Source organism: Carassius carassius, chromosome 6, assembly GCF_963082965.1.
Source record: "Carassius carassius chromosome 6, fCarCar2.1, whole genome shotgun sequence".
In the NCBI taxonomy this organism is placed as follows: Eukaryota; Metazoa; Chordata; class Actinopteri; order Cypriniformes; family Cyprinidae; genus Carassius; species Carassius carassius.
In genome coordinates this window covers 3,823,828-3,848,415 of record NC_081760.1, presented here as the reverse complement: position 1 = coordinate 3,848,415, position 24,588 = coordinate 3,823,828, and the positions used below count along the sequence as shown (strand labels likewise).

Here is a 24,588-nt window from a genome sequence, read left to right as displayed (position 1 = left end):
GGTGGATAACACAAAGCTGTTTGCCAAACGGTGTTTGAAACACTGGTGCGGAAAAGAGGAGAGAAGACGGACAGAAGACAAAGAGGGCATGCAGATGGGAAAAACGATAATGCCTTGAAAGACGAAAGTGATGAAAGAGCACTGAGTGACCAACAAGCCAATATTAGTTTAAATCCGCAGAGGGAACACTGTGTTAAGCTGAGGGAGAAAAGCTGGTAAAATTAGAGTTCTTTAGCTTCATCACACAGTATGAACCAAAACAAATGAAGCAGAGCTAAAATGGTTCAGGGTTTTATTCTATTGTTATGTAAAATATTTTAAAATGCCAAAGAAAGCAGCCAAGAAAGTTTCTTCTCATCTGAAGTTTTATTTATATGCAAGCGATTTTGTTAAGAAAACTGTGGGTCTTTTCTAAACTAAACACATCTGACACCGCAGGGAAGCACATGAAACACCGTCAGGGTGGTGTGGTGTTTCATCTTCCCTTGTTCACTCAGTATGATGGACACTTTTACAAATTACACAAGAGAAGGACATCAGCCTGAAGGCCTAGTCAAGACCTATAGTAGTCCGAATTTTACAAAAAATATGTTTGAGAAGATTTTAAAACCTCAAACGATCTCAATCAAAAATATGAATTATTGTACTGCAGTGATCTATCACTGTTTCTTCAGAAACAAGGTCATTTTTATATTATTAATCTAGAAAAAGAATGTAAAAAAAAAACATTATCAGACACAGTTTTAAGTAGTTTTGGTGCAAAAATTGTTATAAAAAATTTCAGAATTTGTGTCATTTTCTTTTTCAGCATTTTTGGGTTCATTTTAAGCAGTCCTGCATTGTGACAAATGAATTTGCATAGTACAAATGAAATGATGACAATTGACTTAATTTCATTATACACTGCTTTGAGCACACTGTGCTATAAAGCAATGAAACCCAAGTCATAGAATCTAACCAAATCTAATATAAAGCAATGCAATACAATACTAACGTTTATGTCATGATTATAACTTGAATATTAATTGGGCATCTTTATTTCTGCAAGAAGCCAATAGGGTTAATGTGTTTTGCATCTCTCTTTATGTGAAAGAAATTGTGACATCTCCAATTTACAAATGTACTAAGCCAGTATAGCCATCATTTGTTTGAAACCTCTGACCTATTGACTCCTTTGGCTGAGCTGGTGTTTGGCCTGCTGGCTGTGACTGGATGTCCCGTGTTTGTCCATTAGGAGCGGGCAGTAATCTAAGAGTCCAGACGGGTGTGTGTGCAGGGTAGAGAATACACTCCTCAGCTCTTCTTAGCTCTGACACACTTCAAACCGATATAGCACAGCACCCAGCTCAGCTCACCTGCAGACAAAAGTCCAGTAGATAGATAGATAGATAGATAGATAGATAGATAGATAGATAGATAGATAGATAGATAGATAGATAGATAGATAGATAGATAGATAGATAGATAGATAGATAGATAGATATCTGAGACGCAGTTGAGTGTTTTGGAGAGGCGCATGAAGTCATTGTCTCAACGTTTGGGGGGATTGTGCTTGGCATTGAGGTAACAGCAGGATTTGGGCGACGGGCCAAAGTGACTCATAAACTGTTCAAAGTCCACAGTTCCATCCTGCTGAGTGAACAAGGAGGACCACAACCTTCTGACCTCTCCACGAGTTACCTCAGGATGGAGCTCTAGCCTGAGCAGGGCGAGAGGAAGAATGACAAACTAAGAGAGAAGAATAAATGATGGGAGGAGGGAAAGGGAGTGGATAGTGGGATTCATGAGTACTCTACATGAAGAATACACCTCAAATTCTTAGAAGAATATGAACACTGTATCCTTCAAACTCCTTAACACCCCCAAAACCCCCTTGCCTTATTTAAGCAGTATTAAAGCTAAAACTTGCCAACCAACAGCATAGAAGCAACATTTTCTCTCACACTGTTACACAACACAATGTCACGCCTAAAGAAAAGACAGTACTGTGAGAAAACACAGGAGATCTGACAGCAAACAAACACATCTGTATCATACAACCCTGCTGTATACTATGCATAGTTTTCAGCCTTGCATTGAGTACAGTATGTGCACATGTGAACAAACACGTATGTGCTTGTCACTGCCTTATTCGAGTCGATCAAGGAAGCAACAGTTTCTCACCAGACACACACGCACACATACTGTGAGAGCCAGAGAAGCTGGCACTGATATGTCAGCCAAACCCTCTGTGAACTCGGCTGCTGTAAAAACTGTTAGTGTCACTAATCTCTGAGCTGGCGAGGAGAGTTCAGTTCACCTTGGACTGGTTGGCATCGTCTCTCTCGGTGTCTGTGCACCAGTGCTACGCCACAGATTATGCAAATCCACCGCGATGCCCCTCATTCAGACCACGACTCCTTTTAGGCCTGCCGCCATATTCCAGCCAAAAAATGAATAGAGAGATAAAAGAGGGTGATGTAGGAAAAAAATGAAAAAGGGTTGGAGAGAAATCACAAAAGGGTTGAAGGAAGAGCTGCAAAAACAGCACAGGGAGGGAGGGACGAGAGTAAACAAACTGATAAATCATTTACAGAAATGAAGGAGTTTCTCACATGGGGTGAACAGTTCAGAAGAGTTCAGGACTCTTAACTCGTCACCACAACAACGTGTTTAGTTCACAGACTCAAAGAAAGAAAAGAGAAAGATGTGGGGAAAGACAAGTTGTTAAAGGAAAGAGACAAGGGTTGAAAAAAAGATGACAGGTACAAGAGCCTAAGAGACTGAATCGCTTAAAAAACAATTAATAGAGACAATGACAATCAACATGTTGTTATTTCTCGCAGTTTATTGATTATCAATTCATTTTGATATTTTTGATGGGGCACACATTCAATAATGTGTAGCTGGTCAAATTCTCAAAAAATAAAAATAAATAAAAACTTTAAAATCAAAGTTATTGTGATATGACCAGCAGGCATGTCATGCAAAAAAAAAAAAAGCTTTAGTTTATGTGCAAAAGGCAAGACATTTGTTAAAAATATCAGGAATATTTCAAATTAATAAAAAATAAGTATTACTAATAATGAAAATAAATATGTATAAATTAAATATATATTTAAAAATATAAAAATACTTTTTATATGTATTTATGTAGTAAATAATGTGGTAGTTAGTAGTCATGTACTGTAGTAGTTTAATACTAAGGGCTAGAGCTTAAGTAAAAAATTAAATAAAAAAATATATGTGAAAGAGTAATAGTAATGGTTGCAATACCTCTAAATAAAGGAGCAACAGAGATACATATGATAGTATGATAGTACAGCAGTGTAGCTCAACATGAAGCAGGCATGGGAACATCTAAACAAGCGTGCAGTAGGCCATAGAAAACCAACGGCCTCAGAACTTCACCGTGCCAACAGCTCTCTCAGTCTCCGTGCATCAAACACATTGTTATTCATGGGAGAGAAAAAAAAAGAGTAGGTTGTTGACTTGCACAATTAAGGCATCATTTGCCAAGAGAAAAGGCCTGCTTTCTGTTGCAAGAGCTCTGTAAAACCAAGGGCTGGGAGACTCGGTGGACTGCATGGGTCTTGTGAGACACACAAGGAATGCATGTGTCACAAACGCTGAGTGGGAATGACTCCAGGACTGAACACCATGGAGAAAAACTCAGTGATTCGGCATGGTGTTAAAGACAATGAGAAGCAACACATTCCACATTCCAGGACATCTTCAATAGTGTGTGTGTGTGTGTGTGTGTGTGTGTGTGTGTGTGTGTGTGTGTGTGTGTGTGTGTGTGTGTGTGTGTGTGTGTGTGTGTGTGTGTGTGTGTTGGAGACAACTATATAAATGTCCCCCAGATAATCGTCTGAAGTACCAAACTGAGGTACTCATAGAACTAATGAAGACATTATGCCTGAAAACCAATTAATTATTCATTTGATTTTCATGCATTCAGTGGCTCTTATAGGCTGGTACTATTACTATTATGCTCTAGTGATAAATACTGACAAGTGTGTATTGTAACCAGACAATAACATCTTTGCAATATGGAAGAAAAGAAATCTGAGGAAACTTTTTTTTCTCTTGTATATGTGGTCCATCACCTTTTAAGTAACTGGTGCATGTCCTCCTGAGTGAGACGTCTGGTGTTTTTCTCACCCAGTTCTTCAAACTCTCTCAGCACATCTCTGTAACGATTTGCCACCAAACTCTTCACCAGACTAAACAGCTGAAACATAAGAAATGTTCATTAATGGTGCTGATCTGGAAGAGTAATTCTAGATGTAAACGATTTAAATTAAAACATATAGTGTAAGGTACATCCTTAAACATTATAAGACATCATATTTAAGAAAATGTAATAATAATAATTTATCATATAGATATTCTGATATTTCTAGACAGTTATTTCTGGGAGAATGTACACTGCTATTCAAAGTAAGTTTTATTTTATACATCTTTTATACACATTAATACTTTTATTCATCAAGGACACATTCAATTGATCAAAAGTGACAGAAAAAGATTTTTACATTGTTACAAAAAAAACGAAAAAGTTGTAAAATAAATTTAGTTCTTTTGAACAAGCTATTCATCAAAGTATCCTGAAAGAAATTATCACAATTGCCATATAACCATTTTCAACTTGTTTTTTGAGCATCAAATCAATGATGTCTGAAGGATCATGTGACACTAAAGACTGGAGTAAAAAAAATTCTTTGTTGCAATAATATTTCACAAGATTACTGTTAATAACACTGCATTTTTGATTAAACAAATACAGCCTTAGTGAGCATAAGGGACTTAACATTAAGAAATCTTACCATTGCCAAACTTTTCAATTGTTTAGCTTGTAAAGCAGCATTGTACATCTGGGAATTTACAACTGATGTATTATGAAGTTACATGAGATCATACCTCATGGTCACTCCGATCCTCCTCTGAGCCCTTCTCCTCGTCTGAATCATGGTTCAAGACAGGCTGTGCGTTTGCCTGGAAGAGGCTGGGAACTCCTTTCCTGAGGAAGCAAGAAAACGTCCTTGAGACCATGGCTTTAGTTTTTTAGATCTTTTATTAGTACTTCATACAATATAAGAGAAGCCCTGAGGAACCCTTAGAATGAGCGACCCGCTTTGTGTCGTTCTCGCTTGAGTGGCAAACAGGGAGAGCTACAAGACCTGACACCAAAACGGCCATGCTGTGCTGACCGCTTTGAGAGCAACTGAAGTGGTCAAACCAGGCAGACACCAGACAGTCTTGAAGTGTTAGTGAAACTATGAAGAAGCACATGAGAAAAATCGGACGCACAAAGCCAAGCCTAGGCTAATGCATTCTCTGTGCGCTTGGATGGGTTGATGGGGGCCGGACTCGGCTGAGTGGATAGCCGTGGCTCTTTTGTGCTCAAGAGAGGACAACCACTCCCTAGGCTTTAGGGCAGTGATCTGGGCCATCTTAGGGCCACAGTCCGAACGAGGTGGGCGGACTTGTGGCTTGAGAGGTCACGGGCTAGAGTAGAGTTAGACGCACGGTGTAAAGGAAGAAATAGAAGGGAGGGACAGAGAAAGATTTGAGATTTAAAAGACAGATGCTTCAAATAACGTTGATAGCAGTTCAAAGAGACAAACGGCAGTGACACTGACTGCAAAAGGCATTAAGTTTGTGTTTGTGCATTGTGCCAATGACAACATGAACGTGCCTTCAGGATTTTCTTAAGACAAACCACTCTTTTCAACAGTTAAGCTGACCTGAATGAGCCAAAATAAGAGTTTACTGAAAGCTCTGTGAGAAAAGTGCTTGAAAAATGCAATTAACAAAGAGTGAGTCTCCATTTGCCAATCTGCTTGTCACAGCAGAACAGATATAGAGCTAAATACGGTTAATTCATCATATTCAGCGCTTGAGTCTATTAGTGGACCTGTCGGAAGCTGAGGGAAGAGACCTTGTGACCCAGCCACGGACATCTCAGCAGGACACCCATGACCAGCAGCCCTGCCACAAAACCAACACAGCCGGACATGACATCACACTAGCTTATACCACAAACAGACACTCAAACTAAAAGAGAAATGAGCCAAAGATCCACTGAGTCAAGTTACAAAGATTTCCAAAAAAATTTAACTCTAAAATATAAAATGCCTATGTTAGTTACTCATAAAAGTTAAGCAAAAAATAATAAAAAAATAAACTTCTGAGTTATTTACTTATAACTAGAATACACTGCTATAGACGTAAAAAAATTGACAGCTTTTGCATTTGTTTTCCAGATTATCACTTAAGGTAATGCACATGCATGTCTCTTTTATGCCCATAAGGGGGCATATGACTCTTAGTTTGACTTCAGAAAAAAGAAATGTAAAACTCTTTAGTATATTGACCCTTTCTTTTTTTATTTATTTTTGCTAGGTCACTGATATCACAAGACTTCACTATTATGCACACACACACACACACACACACACACACACACACACACACACACACACACACACACACACACACACACACAAACGAGAACTTAGTTCAGTATGCAATTTTTAATACAGATATATAAGAAAAATCCTTAAGGGAGCAACAACTTCAGTTTAACCTGATTTAATATTATATTACATTTTATGTTACAGTTTATGTTTTTTTTTCAGGATTCATAATCATGTCAAAACCTCCAATTACTGAAACATTTTCATCCTGCTGATTGGAAGTGAAATTAGTGTTATTCTACTTAAATTATTATATAGACTATAAGTTATTATACAAAAATGCAGCTGAGCAAATCTTTTATTATTGAGTATAGTTTTGCCTTTAAAAATGTTCTCCTTCATCTACTCAGTTCTGCCAGTTCAAACTGTATGATGAAGTAACGGTGGTTTTAAATTAAGACATGTTTACATGCTAGATATTATTTAGATTACTTTAGATTCGGATTGCCACCCAAATTCAGTTCTGATTCAGAGTCATTGGCAAACCCTCTCTGCCTCAGACGACTGGTCTTCAGAGAGGAGAGAGAGCATGTTGTTTCAACAGACGAGGGGTCGGTTGAACTCCTTGCGGACCCACTGTTCTCCACAAGCTCAGATAGAGGGATTTGAAATTAAAAGAAGAGGGAAAAAGGAGTGCCATCACTCGCAGGGATGAGATACAGATTCCCACAGAGTTAACTGGTGAATGAATGGGCTGCTTATTTCGCTTTCATTTCATCTCGTCTGAGGATGGATGGATTGAGTGAGGGAGTGAAAGAGAGGAATAAGTAGATGCACATTTATCACGTTTGGACTGTATTGTTCTGTTTAATCTGGGCCACCATCTGAGAACAGGAGACGTGTGTGTGTGTGTGTGTGTGTGTGTGTGTGTGTGTGGAGAGAGAGGAATGTGTGAAAGAGACTACAAGAGCCACATGAGTGAGCTGCAGGAGCCCAGACTGAGAATGTGTGTTTGTGTGATTTACTTTTCAGAATTTACCTCAAAATTTTAATTCATTAAAAGTCATTATTTCCTCTCTTCCATGTAGTTCAACATCTGATTGCATTCCTTTCTATACTACACTAAAGAATATATTTTGAAAAATATTGTTTGGGACCCGACTGACTTTCATTGTATGAACAAAAACGATTGGAATGTTCTTCAAAATATCTTCTGCTTTGATGTATGATGTGAATGATACAACACAAATACAGTGTGCTATCACTTTTCCAAGCAATCAGTCTTTTGATTTGACTTAAGCAACCACCTGAAACATCCTAGCAAACAGCCACAACAACAGCAACAAGAGAACAACCAAAATATAAAAACAAGTCTAATATATTCAATAATATTCCAAATGTTGAGTTTGTAAGGTTTTTCTTTATTTATTTATTTTAAAAAGTCCCCTTAATGCTCACCAAAGGCTGCATTTATTCCATCAAAAATAATACTGTCATACTGTTAAATATTATTACAAGTTAAAATAATATTTTCAAATGTGAACTATAATTTATTCCTTCGATGGAAAAGCTGTTTTTTCTTTAGTAGAAATCATTGTAAATTAGCTGTGCTGCTGCATATTTTAGTTGGAACTGTTATCAGTTTTTTTTTGATGAATATTAAGTTTAAAAGAACAGCATTTACAGTATTTATATATATATATATATATATATATATATATATATATATATATATATATATATATATATATATATATATATATATATATATATATATTTTTTATTTATTTATTTTTTTTTTTTTTTTTTTTTTATCATTGAAATCTTTATTTTATTAATCTTTATCACTTTTAATCAATTAACTGCATGGTGGCTGAATAAAAGTATGCATTTCTTTAACAAAATTGTTTACTATATATATGGTACATACTGAACATTCTTTCTGAGATATTATCTTAAGGCTTTTTGTATACTATTTTTTTCCCTATATCCACCTCTTGCTGTATTAATCATCACTTGATTAATACGTTAATTAAGTACTGTTATGTTCTTTAAAAAGGGTTATATATAAAATGCTACTTCAAAAATGTTTTGCTTTATAATAATGGGGTTTGTAGGTCTGAAAAGACTAACCGATTACTGTATTTCCCTGACTAAGCTGCCTTATGCTTTCATTTAATGCAGTTTTGATATTAAAATTCATTTTTAGGTTGGTTTGCAGTTGATGGTCAATTCGCCTGTCAATATCGACATCTGTAGTTCTATGTATGTTTTCAATGCCTCTTTCATAAAAGGTGTCACATTGTATAGTCACAGTGTGTGTGTGTGTGTGTGTGTGTGTGTCCAGTGTCTTCTACAGCTGCAGCTTCAGCGGATTACCCATCATCCACACGGCAACATTACACAAGTCGTTCTTTGAACAAAAGTCATGGCTGCTATTAATGAGATGGTAATCCCGGGCACCGCTACCTCCCAAATCTGCTTCCACTGACAGGGGAAGAATGTCCAAACGACCTGCTCACAACACCCAGCACAACACTGGGGCCATTGTCAGCAGCGCTGGTCTGAGCCCTGGACCCAGCTCAAGAAGTTATCCCCTTCCATCCCAATCCTGTCCCCACACCCCTGTCTCAACCCCTTCACACCCCATGAATAAAAATTAAAGCCCTAAATGGGTGGAGGGAAAGAAAGCGAGGGACCAAAGAGAGAGAAAGAGAAAAAACAAAATGTTTTGCTGGAGATTAGAGTGGGGTATCTGGGATTTTGATGTCTGAGGTTCTCACATGAAGATCTGACATCTACCCATCCTATGACTGCTTGGTTTCTTGCTTTCACAAACTGTGAGAGGCCCAACACCCTCGAAAACTATATAGAGAGAGGCAGACAAATCAAGGCGGATGAAACTCTCTTAACACTACACATCTTCTAACTACCAAAAGTTTACAGTATAAAAGACTGATATAGTTTAATCTTTCATGGTGGAGGTCATAAAAAAGAAATAACTGATGATATATTCATCAGATCTTAATACTTTTCAAACAGAGAACAAACATTAAAGTCAAGCATGCAAATATGCAGAAGTCATCTTAACTGATGGTACTGTACCTCAAGATGCTTACTAGCCTGTCAAAAAGTTTGAATTTCTTAAAAGCAACATATTTGTTTGAGCTCTCAAAGAGGGATGAGAAAATATATTATATTACAGTAAAATAGAGTAAAAACTGTAATATTGTAAAATATCATTACTATTGGTTTAAAAAAAATTTATTTATTCCTGTGATGAATTCTGTGATGAATCATTACTGTAGTCTTCAGTGTCACACGATACTTCAGAAATAATTCTAATATGCTGATTTGCTGCTCAAGAAATATTTAGTATTATTATTATTATTATCAGTGTTGAAAACTTTTTGTGAAAACTGCAATACATTTTTTCAGGCTTTTTGGAGGAATAGAAAGTTCAAAGGAAAAGTATTTATTTTAAAAGGACTGTTAAATGTCTTTACTTTCACTTTTTTATATCAGTTGAATCCTGAAAAATATAATAATATATGATATGATATGATATGATATAATAATATATGATATGATACGATATGATATATGATATGTGATATGATATATGATATATGGTAAGATATGATATGATATTTGCAAATAAGGGGTTATGAAAGTCCAGCAGTAGTAAACTTCCAGTCCCTTTGTTTGTTATAGCAACACATTTTTTTTTTTTTATGGTTCAAGCTTTAACAAAGACACAACTAAATTATTCCAGATCATCACCTGGCTCCTGCTATTGTGGATGATAAACTGATAGAAATTAACCTGAGCTGGGTAGGTTTGTACAGCAAAATCTGATATTTCCTGACATACTACGGCAAATAAACTGGATCCATTTATTAAATATATATATTTAATAACATTTCCGTGTATACAAATGCATTCATTTTAGATTGTTGCTGTTAAACATCCAATATAAGGAACAATACTGTGATTAAACTCAGAAGAAAGCTAGAGCGGGATGTGAGCGGTGTTAATCTGGCGAGGTTTGAATGTTGACAGCTAAAGCTCTGTTTGACTAACATGTCAAAGTTTCACCCAAACAGAGGAAATGCCACACAGGAACTACTGACACTGGGATCAGGCCGCTTTAGCATGAATTATTTAGCATTTCTCATGGGACAGAGAGAGTGAGAGTTTGTAGCTGTCATTTGCAGGGCATGGTCAGTCTTTCTCACTCTTCTCTGCGAGTACAGAAGTTCTAAAGTTTTCTTTCTCTCTATTCAGGAGGTCCCTTGGTGCATGGGCTTTTTCCCCACTGTTAGTATTACAAAATCCCCATTCAGTATAACCCTTGTCACCTGTCAACTAAGCCAGGCTGGTTCTCTAGGTCTTTATCCCCTACACACACTGAGAGAAAATAAAATGAGCAGCTAAGCTTATACCCAGCCCCCATTTGATGCGTGCACACACCCTATAAACACACACACACACACACACACACACACACACTAAAACCGCATGTCTCAGAGCTGCTACTAGCAGATTAAAATTCATTAGCCTGTTCTATTTAAGAAACGTTTACATTGCATTGGTTATTGTTGGTCATTCATTAGGTGGTTAGGGGAGTTCACATGGGTCCCCCAGGGTGGTCAGATCCTAATTCTCATATCCAACCATTTTTAAGCATCTTAGCACAAACACACAAATGTGAGGGGCTAATTGCAACAAATACGTATCATATATGGTTATTCTCATATTTATCTATTTATGTGTTCCCCAACAAATGCAGGTGTTGCATTTATTTCATCACTGGTTTAACACTGTTTTTAGCAGCATAAATGTGAGTTCTAAACAAGTTTAGATATTACAACACCTTTCAAGTTCTGTTGATTCAGAAATTATTCGGTAATTGACATTCAAAACCCTTTATGCCAGGACAACTAGAGAAGCAAATAAGCAAGTTTAAAAATTAATCTAGGATGATTATTCTTGGAAATCAGCTTCAATCATATAATTTACTCAAACTTATCAGTTTATGTTTGCATAAACCTAAACATTATTTTAGGCTAATGTAGGCAATTTTTTTTTCTGCATGTGGCATCCTACCAGACAAACACAATGACAAAAATACAAAAGCACAGAAAAGAGCCACCCTGAAGCATGATGTCACTATAGACCTAATCTCTTCCCTCTTCCTGAATACAAATCACACAAACTGTTGTAGCCATATTTACCAAACACACACAAATAAAAGAATACTTTAGTTGGATACAATATAAATCCAATGCTTTTCATTTAAAGGTTGACTTGTATTGTCTGCTGATCAGAAAATATTTCACATTTTTAGTAAACATATATATATATATATATATATATATATATATATATATATATATATATATATATATATATATATATATATATATATATACAATTTCTATTAAGTGCCTTTTAGCTGTAGACTGCTTTCACAAATGGATGGTCATTGAATGGAAACATCTAAATAAACAAATGAAACTATATTGGTTATATTTTTCCAATTTCCATAAAATTTTTCCAGCAGTTATTGAGCTCTATGGAGTCAAATGTTTTTTTTTTTTTTTTTAGAAATCTCTGAAACAAATTGCAGGAGCCCATAAAAAAGTAAAGCTTGAACAGTGATGGAGACCTTGCCTTCTTAGTTAGTTTCATGTGTAATATTTGTGGTACTAATATGTGCATATATTAAATTCTTGAGTCTGATACCTACATTAAATTAAGAATTCGAATCAAATCCAAATCCAAAGCTAGTGTGCAGTGAACAGTGTTACAACAAATGCTGACCAGACCGGTCAAAATGGCCTGTATCTGGTGTCAAAAGCTGCCATGAAGATCGGGTACTGCACATTTCCGTGGCAGTCAAGAGGGAGCCTTTCCAGCAGCTGCTCAAACTGAGGGTCGGAAATCTCCAGGCCAAACCTGTGGAAAAGGTCAGTGGATGGTCAGCACGAATCACTGATGTCACCCTAGCCTGAGAGTCCACTCATCAGGGCTGGCCAGTCCAGCAGGCTTTAAGCATACGCCACTCATTGACCCTCTCGCACACTGCAGAGTCAAGAGGTCATAAGGTCAGCTGCCCTCTTCACCCAGACATCGCACAGAGCTGGACACACACTGGCCAGTCAATCAAGGGATTAGACTTTACATACACATATGCACACCCTCAAATATTCACTCACACAAGCTACAACCATCACTCGCTCCAGAAAACATAGATAAAGACAAATTAACTTATCAAAGATTATGAATAAAAATGTGAGATTGTCCTTCAGATCTGACAGTCATGGTCCACACTGACTACAATACATACTCAAAGAAAGAGGATTATGGTGAGGTAAATGTGTTTTAAAGGACAGAGAGAACAGACAGGGGAGTTTCAGCCTTTAGTAATTTGAGTAAATTAGGTTCTCACTCCATTTAGGACAACAACAATTATCTGTGAGAGAGTAAGTAAATACATAAAATCCTAAAAACTAAAATAAAATAAATAAATGTCATCATGAACAACTAGTCATTTAAATTCACTTGCAATAAAAAATAATAAAAGCTGAATAACACTGTTCATGGAATTATGTAATTATAAAATTTCACTATTCATAATTATTTTAAGCAATATAGTATAAAAAAATCTAAATACTGAGAAAATAATTTTTAAAGTTGTCCAAATGAACTCTTAGAAATGCATATTACTAATCAAAAATTAAGTTTTGATATATTAAAGGTAGGAAATTTACAAAATATATTTATGGAACATGATCTCTACTTAATATCCTAATGATTTTGGAACAAAAAGAAAAATTGATTATTTTGACCCATACAATGTTTTGCTATTGCTAAAAATATACCCCAGGCTTTGTGGTCCAGGCTCACAAATGGTGGTGGGAATTGGAATCAAATAAGTTGAAAAACCACTGGTCTAGTCATATAGATCTAGCAGTATCAAGCAGTCCTAACATAATTTTTACATTTTTAAACTTGATCAGACTATATGCATGTGTAATTTGTCACAACAATTTAGAAAAATCTTTTTCTCACAATAATGCAGCTTATAGAGATAGAAAGAGTGTTCCTGCTCTCCATAGCAGCTCTGAATTCTTCTTTACTAACAGTCCCTTTATTAAGTTTGCCAATGTTCCTATACAAATATGCACAGAGAGAAATACACACATATATTAGTAAAAATATTATAGAGCATTTTCTGAGCACATAAGCTCTTGGTAAGACAATTGGATTTTCAGACTCAAGAGAGATGCTTCGAGCTAGAGGGTTTGGAGTTGAAGTGGTTTGAAAGGAAACTCATTTGAGCAGAAGGGTTTCTGTGATGAGTTTCTTAGTAACAATGCAAAATTATAATTAAAGAGACCAAAAAAAAAAAAAACATTTCAACCTTTGACCTTAAAGTTTGTAAAAAAAAAAAATATTGTGTCTTAAAAGGGAGAGAAAAGATACCTATTCTCAATTTAGAGGACGTTAATGGGGTCTTGCACACAAGGAGAAAACAGAAGAAAGAGTGGAAGAAGAGAGAGAGAATGGGATTGTACTCACTGAAAGGTTTGGAGGAGGGAGAGGTACTCTGACTGAAACAGGCCAGTTAATTTGACCTCTTAATGAGGAAGCCCCACTGATGTTCTCATTAGAATGAAACCTGCAGGGGGAGAAAACGTATAAGGTTCAAACATGCACTACAAATTAGTCAATGAGTCAGAGTTGATTAAGAAAGTACTTACAAAAATGTAAAGTAATCATCTTTTGTTTACAGATTGCATTTGTTCTAATGTTTCATCATCTAATGCAATACAATTCATAGATTGTAAAGTGTGGCTTATCCCAATACTTTTTGGGGCCACTGTATTTTGTCACCATGGTGAAAGGTTCTATACTTTGTAATTGTTTGCCTGCCCCATTTTATTCATCCGCCAATCCTTTAAGCTGTGGACCACCCCAATCAAACCAAACACAGTCAGGCTAGGCCTAGTGTTCAGCAGCTGTTTACTGATCCCTGTGTGCTGGGTGACCCAGGGCAGGGAACAACTATGGGCTGTAAGCTTGTTAGAAATGGAAAGAGTTTGACTACAAGGCTTAAAGATCACTTTCTGTGGATGTGTCTGTGTAATTTGGGTTCTGTGTAAGCACAGAAAAAACTCAGACTTTCTGTTTCCACATTGCATTGTTACTGATGACAGAACAGAATAATATTAAATGTTGGGGTAGTGAGATTTTGTTTATTTGTTGATGTAAATTTCTAAAAAAATATTCTGATATTAGCCAAAAGAGATTTTGGTTATAGTTCAATTATGTATGTGTCAAGTAAATTCAGTGATATGATTGTCATATCCCAATACAAATACCAGACAACTGGCATTTGCATGTATTAAAATAATCAAATATGAAATATTCATTTATATCGATTCACCTATGTGATTTAATCACTGTCAGTTTGAGCAAAGTTTAAAACATGCACATAATGTTTTGGAATTGCTGGAGTTTAGCTCTCTTTCTATTGACTATGCATGCTTTTTGAAATTCTGAAACTCAGTACTCTAAAAATACAAAATAAACTCTCAATTATTCATGTCCTTAAAAAACACAAGGGTTTAATGAATTATGAAAATGTAAAAATATAGGACTGCTATATATGTTTTTAAAACCTTAGTAAGAAAAAGAGCTTCCTCTTAGCTGCAAAAAAATGTAGATAAAATAAATAAACTCCAGAATGGCAGGTGTTGGGAACCTGGAGGGATCAAAGCTCCATATGAATAATAATATTATCAGGATATTGCTATGATGTAAATCTGCCCAGTGTTTTGGGTTGGAGATGATCTTGTGAGGGATGCCATCTGTCCTGGAAAGTGCACAGGAAGTTCAAATTCTGCACACAACCCTTTTTCAGCTTCAAAACACACTGAGACAGAAACAGAGCCAGGTGCTCTCTCTTCAGATGCAGGTCAAACTTTCTCAACTATGGTGGCTGAGACAGCTGCAACTTAAGAAAACACATGCAAATTGAAAAAACATCAGCAAATGAAAAAAAAATCTTCATCAGTTTGACAACACAAGTGTTGCAAATCATCATAACACATGCATACAACGAAACGCACTGCAAATCATCACAACAGTGCGGTAGTTTTTCTCATTGTTTGGTTCAGTCCTTATGCTCTTTAGAAAAATAGTCTAACTGCTCCAAGTCCATCCACATCTAACCTGTTTAAAACAGATAGGTATTTTAAGGTATATACATAAATATATTTTTTAGACAGTATCATTCACATCAAAATCATTATCTTTCAGGTGAAGTTGGAGTTTGTTGAGAATATTTCTGAACTCTGGGGCAGAAATCCAGCTTTCAGTTAGACTGTCTGACTTGCACAAAAACTCTCCAGAAACCTACAGTAGAAGAAATGGCAATCAGCTCATCAGAAGATCATTTTTCATGTTTATACAGTAACGTTCAAAAGTTTGGGGTCGGTTTGATTTTTTGAACCATTTTTGAAAGCCTATTAAGGCTACATTTGTTTAATCAAATATACAGTAAAACAGAAATATAAATATAAGAAACATGTTTATAGATTTATATATATTTATATTTATATATTGGTTTAAGACATTTTAAAAATGCAATTTATTCTGATTCAGAAATCACTCTTATATGCTGATTTGGAGCACAGGAAACATTCTGCTGCTTAATATTTTGCTTATTTGCTTCTTTGAGGAATAGAAAGTTCAAAAGGGCAACATTTATTTGAAATATAAATCTTTTTTAAGATTACAAATGTCTTTACTGTCACTATATTCCAAATATTGACACACTATAAATCATTTTTTATTTATATAAAATGGCTCAATTTAAAATATTTAAAATGTAAAATCATAATAGTAGTAGAGTATAGTTTATTTCTTTTTTCTATACTTTTTAAGTTATCAAAATAAAGATTTTTTTTCTTTAATTTTTATCTGAGTGTGTGGGGGTGTGAGAGAGAACATTGCAGAGATTCTTTAAAAGTCCTGTTTTTGTTTCTCGTTTCTTTGTCTGTCTCTCTCTCTCTCACACACACACACACACGTTTGTTTTTGTGAAAGTTGGGACATCCCATAGGCGTAATGGTTTTTATACTTTACAAACTGTATATTCTATGACCCTACACCAACCCTATCCCTAAACCTAACCCTGAGTTGTGTCTGGATATGTCACAAAAACAAGAGCACACACACACACACACACACACACACACACTGTCAATCATACATATGATTCTCTTTATTACGTCCCTCTATCTCTTTAACTTATTCTTTCTTGTTCTTTTCAAGCCTTATGTACCCATAAATCTGCCTTTGGCACACTTTTTGTGTGAGGCACATTTCTCTTCTTTTCCTGTTGCTTTTTCATCCTTATCCCTCTCGTGCTGTCTTTTTATTCAATCTTTTTTTTTCTTTCTCTCATCCTATCTTTCCCATCTCTCACTTGGACTCTCATAGTCAATGTGTCTGTAAGAAAGAGAGGGGAAAAATGTGTGAGATTAGTCACAGAGATTTCATTTATTTTGCTCACGGCTGGAGTGTGTCTTGGTCTGATCAGGTCTTATGCAATCGGTATAACACACACACACACCAACCGAACTTTCACACTATTGCACACCACACTCCCTCTACAACCTCATTGTATTATACTGATGCTTTAAACAATTAGGTACAATAGTTGCAATAGTACAGAGAGGGAGAAATGGAGGGGGCAACAGAGCGGTAAGCTGCTTTGCTGATCATCCTTTTGCTTTCTGTCCTCTCTGAGCATCTGAGCTGCTGTCTTACTCCCTGCTGCTGAACTTTGAGTATGAGCCGTTCACATACTCTTCCAGGACTGTTATCTCTTTCTGGAGAACTGTTTGTGTGATATATATATAGACCAGTTCTTACCTATTGTTGTTCCGCTAATGTTTGTTTTTGAACAAATAGGTTGAGTCAATGATTCAAAAACTCACTCACTCAATGCCACAAACGGTAAAATGATGTAATTTACAGAATGACAAATTTGAGGATGGGAACTTTTGTAAAAAACGTCAAATGACAAAGATCTCACCTGCTGCATGCAGGTCCTCTCAGCAGGGCCATTGTCTGAGGAATCGTAAGAAGGCACGCAGGGTTACTTTTACTGGAGTCTGGGTCTTTCAGGGCACCATAGAACTCCTCAGAGAGGTGCAGACTGCAGAGAGAGAGGGCAAGACAGGATATTTTCTATAAGGATCTTGAAACACTAATAATTAGACAGTTTTTTAAAGGATAACAGCACAATTTGATGTTTTGAGAATTGTCCGAGCATTGTCATTATTTACCGAAATAGATGTTTTTCCAGCTGTTTAGCTGTGACAGGCCTCCTCAGGAAACTTGTAAGGATCTCAAGTAATGCCGATCTAGGAAAACAATAAACTTAAGAAAATGGAAGCATTTCCAATATTTACATCCGTGTGTGTGCAGTGTTCACCTGTTGACCAGAGGTTTACCGTCAGGGTGGATGTTCTTGAACAGGACTTTGAGTGTCAGAGCTTTGATTTTGACTTTTCTTGTCTTGAAATGACACACATTACTGCAAATTTAATTGTGTGAATGAATAAACTTAGTTCAAACTAATGTTTCTTATGATTTTTTTTTTTTTTAAAGAAATATAAATAATGCTTTAGTTACTTCTTGGTGCTACACTCTTAAAAATAAAGGTGCTTCAAAAGGTTCTTCACAGCGATGCCATAGAACAACCATTTTTGGTTCCACAAAGAACCACTCAGTCAAGGGTTCTTTAAAGAACCATCTCTTTCCTACCTTTTCATAATCTGAAGAACCTTCTTTGGCCACAAAGAACCTTTTGTGAAACAGAAAGATTCTGCAGATGTTCATGGTTCTTTATGGAACCATGTAGACAAGGTTCTTCTATGGCATTGTGAAGCACCTTTATTTTTAAGAGTGTATATGTTGCAGACCAAATTTTGCTTTTCCTTTCTGGAGATCATTCATATATCTGCAAATTTGACATAAATAAATAAATTAACCGAGCAAACATTTACTGATAACAGAAGATTTCTTCTCAGTGTTAAATCTAAGAAAACATGTCTGCATAAAACATTATTGTGAACCTATGGATAGCATGTAAATTCGTTTGCAGTAAATGAAAGATTTTAAAGTACTGAATGTATTAAATATGATGAGTGACAGCATTTCAAGCTTCTATTGTGAGCTGGATGGGATGGAGGGGTTGTGTGTTTATCCATATACGCACTCTGACTCTTATGACGGGTGTGTGTGTGTGTGTGTGTGTGTGTGTACCCCCACTGTGTGACTAAGGCAGCTCTCGTGACCAGGCGGAGTCGAGGGGGCCTGTGTGCTGGGTTCAGTCGGTCAGACAGACAAGACCCCAGGGATAAGACTGGCAGGGTTAATCACACACAACACCCCCTCTACAAGACAGACACCTGCAGATTTGCAGCACTTTCTCTCTCACACATCCATTTGCACATATACTCCCTCCTTCTCCTTCTCTTTATCTCTCTTTGCTAATATCTCTCCTGGGTAAACTCTGTTACACGTTGGTGTTAACCACTGAGCTGCAGCTGAGATTTTATCAGTTCTTGTGTTTTATTCTACATGAGCAGTCGCTCCCATTCTCAATGGGATAATGCCAGGCTTTGATGTCAGAAGGGGGAACACAGGCCAGCAACTTTGTCATTGAGAGGAGAGCACATGGGGATACTTGAAAACATGCCTTTATTAATGCACTGCACTCGGAATTACACTCTGTGGGAAACACATTGTGCACATATGCAAACACAATATGTGCACAATAATAATAAAATAAAAAATATTGCATTACATAAAATATTAAACCAGGTGGCATCTGCAACAAATTATGCTGGACTTTTTCACAGCACTAATATCACTTAATATTTTTGTGGAAACCATGATAGAAGGAACAGCATTCAGTCAACTGAAATAACAGCATTTATTTGACATTACTCTTTATAGAATTATTATAGAATTATAATTATTATAGAATTATTTTCTAACACAACACGTTTATTGTTGATTGAAATGTTTCTTGAGCGGCACACTAGAATTAGAATGAATTCTGAAGGATCATGTACTGAACACTGGAGTAATGATGCTGAAAATTCAACTTTGCATTTGCAATGCAATTTTAATTATTGTTAATAAGCATTAGATCTATTTTCTATTTTATAACATACACCCTAACTAATTATCTGATATTTTATTATCAAATGTAATGATATTCATCTACTAAGTGTTCAAATATTGATTCAAAAATACTACTTTTTGGGCTACTGTATTTAGCTGCAGTGTGTTTTTAGCACAGTAATCATAAACATATCATTTGTGATGTAATGTGTGGCCCAGTGCTGGAGTATGTTCTATGAGAGACTCTACTTATGGAGCGATCCTCTGATACTGCATTGTGACCCATATCAAACACAAATCAGAAAAATTACAGTACTTAATAGTCTACACCCAGTAGGATATTTACTTGAATGAGGGAGCAAGGTAAACAGCAAAATATTTTTTTCATGAAAATATTACAATGCAAAAGTTTTGTAAATCATAAACCCAAACATGTTCCTGCAGTATACTGCTCCTTTAAATGCATTATAAGCATTTATACAATAAGTATCTGAGGCTGAGCAAGAAGACACTCTGGTTTTACTGACCACTTGACAATTCATTCCCTTGATGAGACAGTGCCCTCGTGTGGACTAACACGTGCAAGACTAATCATAAGAATAATCATAGAAACATAGTAATCTTACTAATAACGTTGGTTTAAAGGTCATGAAACCCTAAAATATTTTTTTGAGACGTTAACCGATATTGCACATGAATGAAAACAACGTTTTCTGTTTTTTTTAAATACCAAAATCAAATGAATTTCGTGACTTTTCGCTGCGTTATAGGCTCATTTGTACCGAGAAAAATAGACTTAGAAGCAATTTTCATTCAGAAAATGCTAGTAAATTTCACAAATGATGACCAAAAAGAAAAAAGAAAAAAAAAAAGAAAACGGCAAGACTGAAATAGTAGTTTATTGTAAAACGTAGATAGACATTTTTTTCATTATTATTTTTCCTTTCTGCAGCAGAGTACTGATATCACTTTTTCTGCTCTCACTGCGGAAAGCAGAGTCCAGGCTTCCTGTCCCAGGAGACCGAAGTCAGGTTCCTCTCTGAGGAGTCCAGCATCTCTGATCTCTGCCGCCGTCTGTGGAGTAACCACGGAGAGGGATGAGCTCGATGTCTTGATGAAGTCTTGATGAAGGGTTTTAAATGTTAGGGAGCCATACTAAAGCCACCGTAGACATCCTGACTCTCCTGCAAACCCTTTTCTAAAGTGCGTTATGTGCTACGAAGAAACTAGTTGTTAGAAATTACGCATCGAGTTCAGTTGCTTTATAATGGCTCAAAAGTCAAACGTTCCGTATAGTACAATGTTGAAGAAGTTTTATAAGAGAAGATGATGTTACGGTTTACTGTTTTACAAAAGATCAGCCAAGTTGCTCTTAGCAACATCAAGCGCTCGCGCCTGCAGGTCGCGCAGGTTGCACGAGCAAATCTTAAATGCTCGTGATGACCAAGAGTACGCGTTCAAGTTTTTTCTTTTATCTAAATAAAGACATGCTACGTTTAAATGTGAAGGCTCAGAATCCTAACCCAATCCGTAAAAGAAAAAGTTTAGCATTTTTAATTCAAGAACAGGATTATCTAATTACATTAATAAAAAAAAAAATCAAATAAGATTTAAAAGTGAGATTTATCTAATTTGTCTCCGGCCCACCCCACATACTCGGGTGCGATTTAACCAAATAAAATGCAAACTTCAGTCCTCAGAATCACAAATAACCGCTCATGGCCCTCTCTGTTTGCGCTGTCCATGGTGCTACTTCATTAAGCGTAAGGCTACTGAAAAAGTGAAATTTCAGTATCTTTGATAAAGGCCAATCGTGTGTTAAGAAGTGTGTTGCCAAATGCAGCGCGCACGTGGTCAGGCTGATTCATAAGTGTAAAGAATTCAACTCTTAATTCTACCATTTTTACTTAAAATCAAAGACAACTTTTGGGCTTTCCATACAAGTTGATCATGCAACACTGGCAGGTGAGCATACATGATATAAAATATCATAGTCCATGATATAACACAAAAATTCACATCTGGTGAGATCACAATGATATAAAGCACACCATCTTCTACTTACCAATCCAAACTCTGCTGCCTCACAGGTCCAGTATGCCAGCAGACAGATGAGTTGAGAGACAGTACAAAGGCATCATAGACTGTGTAGTGAGAATTCCCAAAAAGCAGGGATTCCTGTCCTTCTGGAGAGGCAACCTCGCCAACGTCATCAGATACTTCCCCACACAAGCACTCAACTTTGCCTTCAAAGACAAGTACAAGAAGATCTTCCTTGGAGGAGTGGATGAGAATACCCAGTTCTGGCGTTTCTTTGTCGGTAATCTGGCCTCTGGCGGTGCCGTCGGTGCCACCTCTCTGTGCTTTGTCTACCCTCTCGACTTTGCCAGAACAAGGCTTGCTGCTGATATCGGCAAAGGCACAGCGGAGAGAGAGTTCACTGGCCTTGGGAACTGCCTTGCCAAGATCTTCAAGTCTGATGGTATTAGGGGTCTCTACCTTGGCTTCAATGTGTCTGTCCAGGGCATTATTATCTACAGAGCGGCTTACTTTGGTATCTACGATACAGCCAAAGTAAGCAACTAATCAGAAATGTCTGATGTAGATAAAAAGAAATTGCTTGTCAAATACAACCCGAATTCCGGAAAAGTTGGGACGTTTTTTAAATGTTAATAAAATGAAAACTAAAGGAATTTCAAATCACATGAGCCAATATTTTATTCACAATAGAACATAGATAATGTAGCAAATGTTTAAACTGAGAAATTTTACACTTTTATCAACTTAATTAGCTCATTTAAAATTTAATGCCTGCTACAGGTCTCAAAAAAGTTGGCACGGGGGCAACAAATGGCTAAAAAAGCAAGCAGTTTTGAAAAGATTCAGCTGGGAGAACATCTAGTGATTAATTAAGTTAATTGATATCAGGTCTGTAACATTATTAGCTATAAAAGCTTTGTCTTAGAGAAGCAGAGTCTCTCAGAAGTAAAGATGGGCAGAGGCTCTCCAATCTGTGAAAGACTGCGTAAAAAAATTGTGGAAAACTTTAAAAACAATGTTCCTCAACGTCAAATTGCAAAGGCTTTGCAAATCTCATCATCTACAGTGCATAACATCATCAAAAGATTCAGAGAAACTGGAGAAATCTCTGTGCGTAAGGGACAAGGCCGGAGACCTTTATTGGATGCCCGTGGTCTTCGGGCTCTCAGACGACACTGCATCACTCATCGGCATGATTGTGTCAATGACATTACTAAATGGGCCCAGGAATACTTTCAGAAACCACTGTCGGTAAACACAATCCGCCGTGCCATCAGCAGATGCCAACTAAAGCTCTATCATGCAAAAAGGAAGCCATATGTGAACATGGTCCAGAAGCGCCGTCGTGTCCTGTGGGTCAAGGCTCATTTAAAATGGACTATTTCAAAGTGGAATAGTGTTTTATGGTCAGATGAGTCCAAATTTGACATTCTTGTTGGAAATCACGGACACCGTGTCCGGGCTAAAGAGGAGGGAGACCTTCCAGCATGTTATCAGCGTTCAGTTCAAAAGCCAGCATCTCTGATGGTATGGGGGTGCATAAGTGCATACGGTATGGGCAGCTTGCATGTTTTGGAAGGCTCTGTGAATGCTGAAAGGTATATAAAGGTTTTAGAGCAACATATGCTTCCCTCCAAACAACGTCTATTTCAGGGAAGGCCTTGTTTATTTCAGCAGGACAATGCAAAACCACATACTGCAGCTATAACAACAGCATGGCTTCGTCGTAGAAGAGTCCGGGTGCTAACCTGGCCTGCCTGCAGTCCAGATCTTTCACCTATAGAGAACATTTGGTGAATCATTAAACGAAAAATACGTCAAAGACGACCACGAACTCTTCAGCAGCTGGAAATCTATATAAGGCAAGAATGGGACCAAATTCCAACAGCAAAACTCCAGCAACTCATAGCCTCAATGCCCAGACGTCTTCAAACTGTTTTGAAAAGAAAAGGAGATGCTACACCATGGTAAACATGCCCCGTCCCAACTATTTTGAGACCTGTAGCAGAAATCAAAATTGAAATGAGCTCATTTTGTGCATAAAATTGTAAACGTTCTCAGTTTAAACATTTGCTATGTTATCTATGTTCTATTGTGAATAAAGTATTGGCTCATGTGATTTGAAAGTCTTTTAGTTTTCATTTTATTAAAATTTAAAAAACGTCCCAACTTTTCTGGAATTCGGGTTGTACATCTCAATGACATTGCCTGACTCTATCACTCAGGTATGCTCCCAGACACCAAGAACATGCACATTGTCATCAGCTGGATGATCGCCCAGACTGTCACAGCTGTTGCCGGTATCATTTCCTTTTGACACCATCAGACGTCGAATATTGCAGTCTGGTCGCAAATGAGGTAGGCCAAAGGATCATGCATTTTGGCACAAGCTTGTTCTATGATAATAAAAGCTGTTTGATGATATGTCAAACGCATATTTTTCTTTCCAAAAGTGGACATTATGTATACAGGGACAGTTGACTGTTGGAGAAAAATACCCAAGGATGAAGGTCCCAAAGCTTTATTCAAGGGTGCATGGTCAAATGTGCTCAGAGGCATGGGTGGCGCTTTTGTGCTGGTCCTGTACGACGAGATCAAGAAATACACATAAACATTCTCCATCCATCATGTCCATTCCACCAAAGGAAACCCTGAGTGCTGTGCATGTCTTAATTGTGTATAGTGTTAACAACCAGGGAGATTAGGGGAAGTGTACTTAGCCAAGCTGGTCCAGGGGTGGTATATTTACAACACTTGTAAATATATTTTAGTGTACCTACTGCTCCTCAGTTTTAGCTGACTTTCCGTCTGGTCCGGTTCATTTATTTATTTATTCGAATCCATCCCTCATAACTCTCTGAGAGTCTACATGTTCTACAGTGGCTCCTCTCTTCTGTAGGTAGCTGAACATTTACTTCTGGACTGAAGCAAG

General features: G+C 36.8%; 2 pseudogenes; one reads left to right on the top strand and one right to left on the bottom strand.

Annotated features, from left to right (window-relative positions):
• Window positions 1-1,473: 1,473 nt before the first annotated feature.
• LOC132142117 (uncharacterized) lies at window positions 1,474-20,671 on the bottom strand (annotated as a pseudogene).
• A 271-nt stretch (window positions 20,672-20,942) lies between these two features.
• Window positions 20,943-24,344, top strand: LOC132142116 (ADP/ATP translocase 1-like; annotated as a pseudogene).
• The last annotated feature ends 244 nt before the right edge of the window (window positions 24,345-24,588 follow it).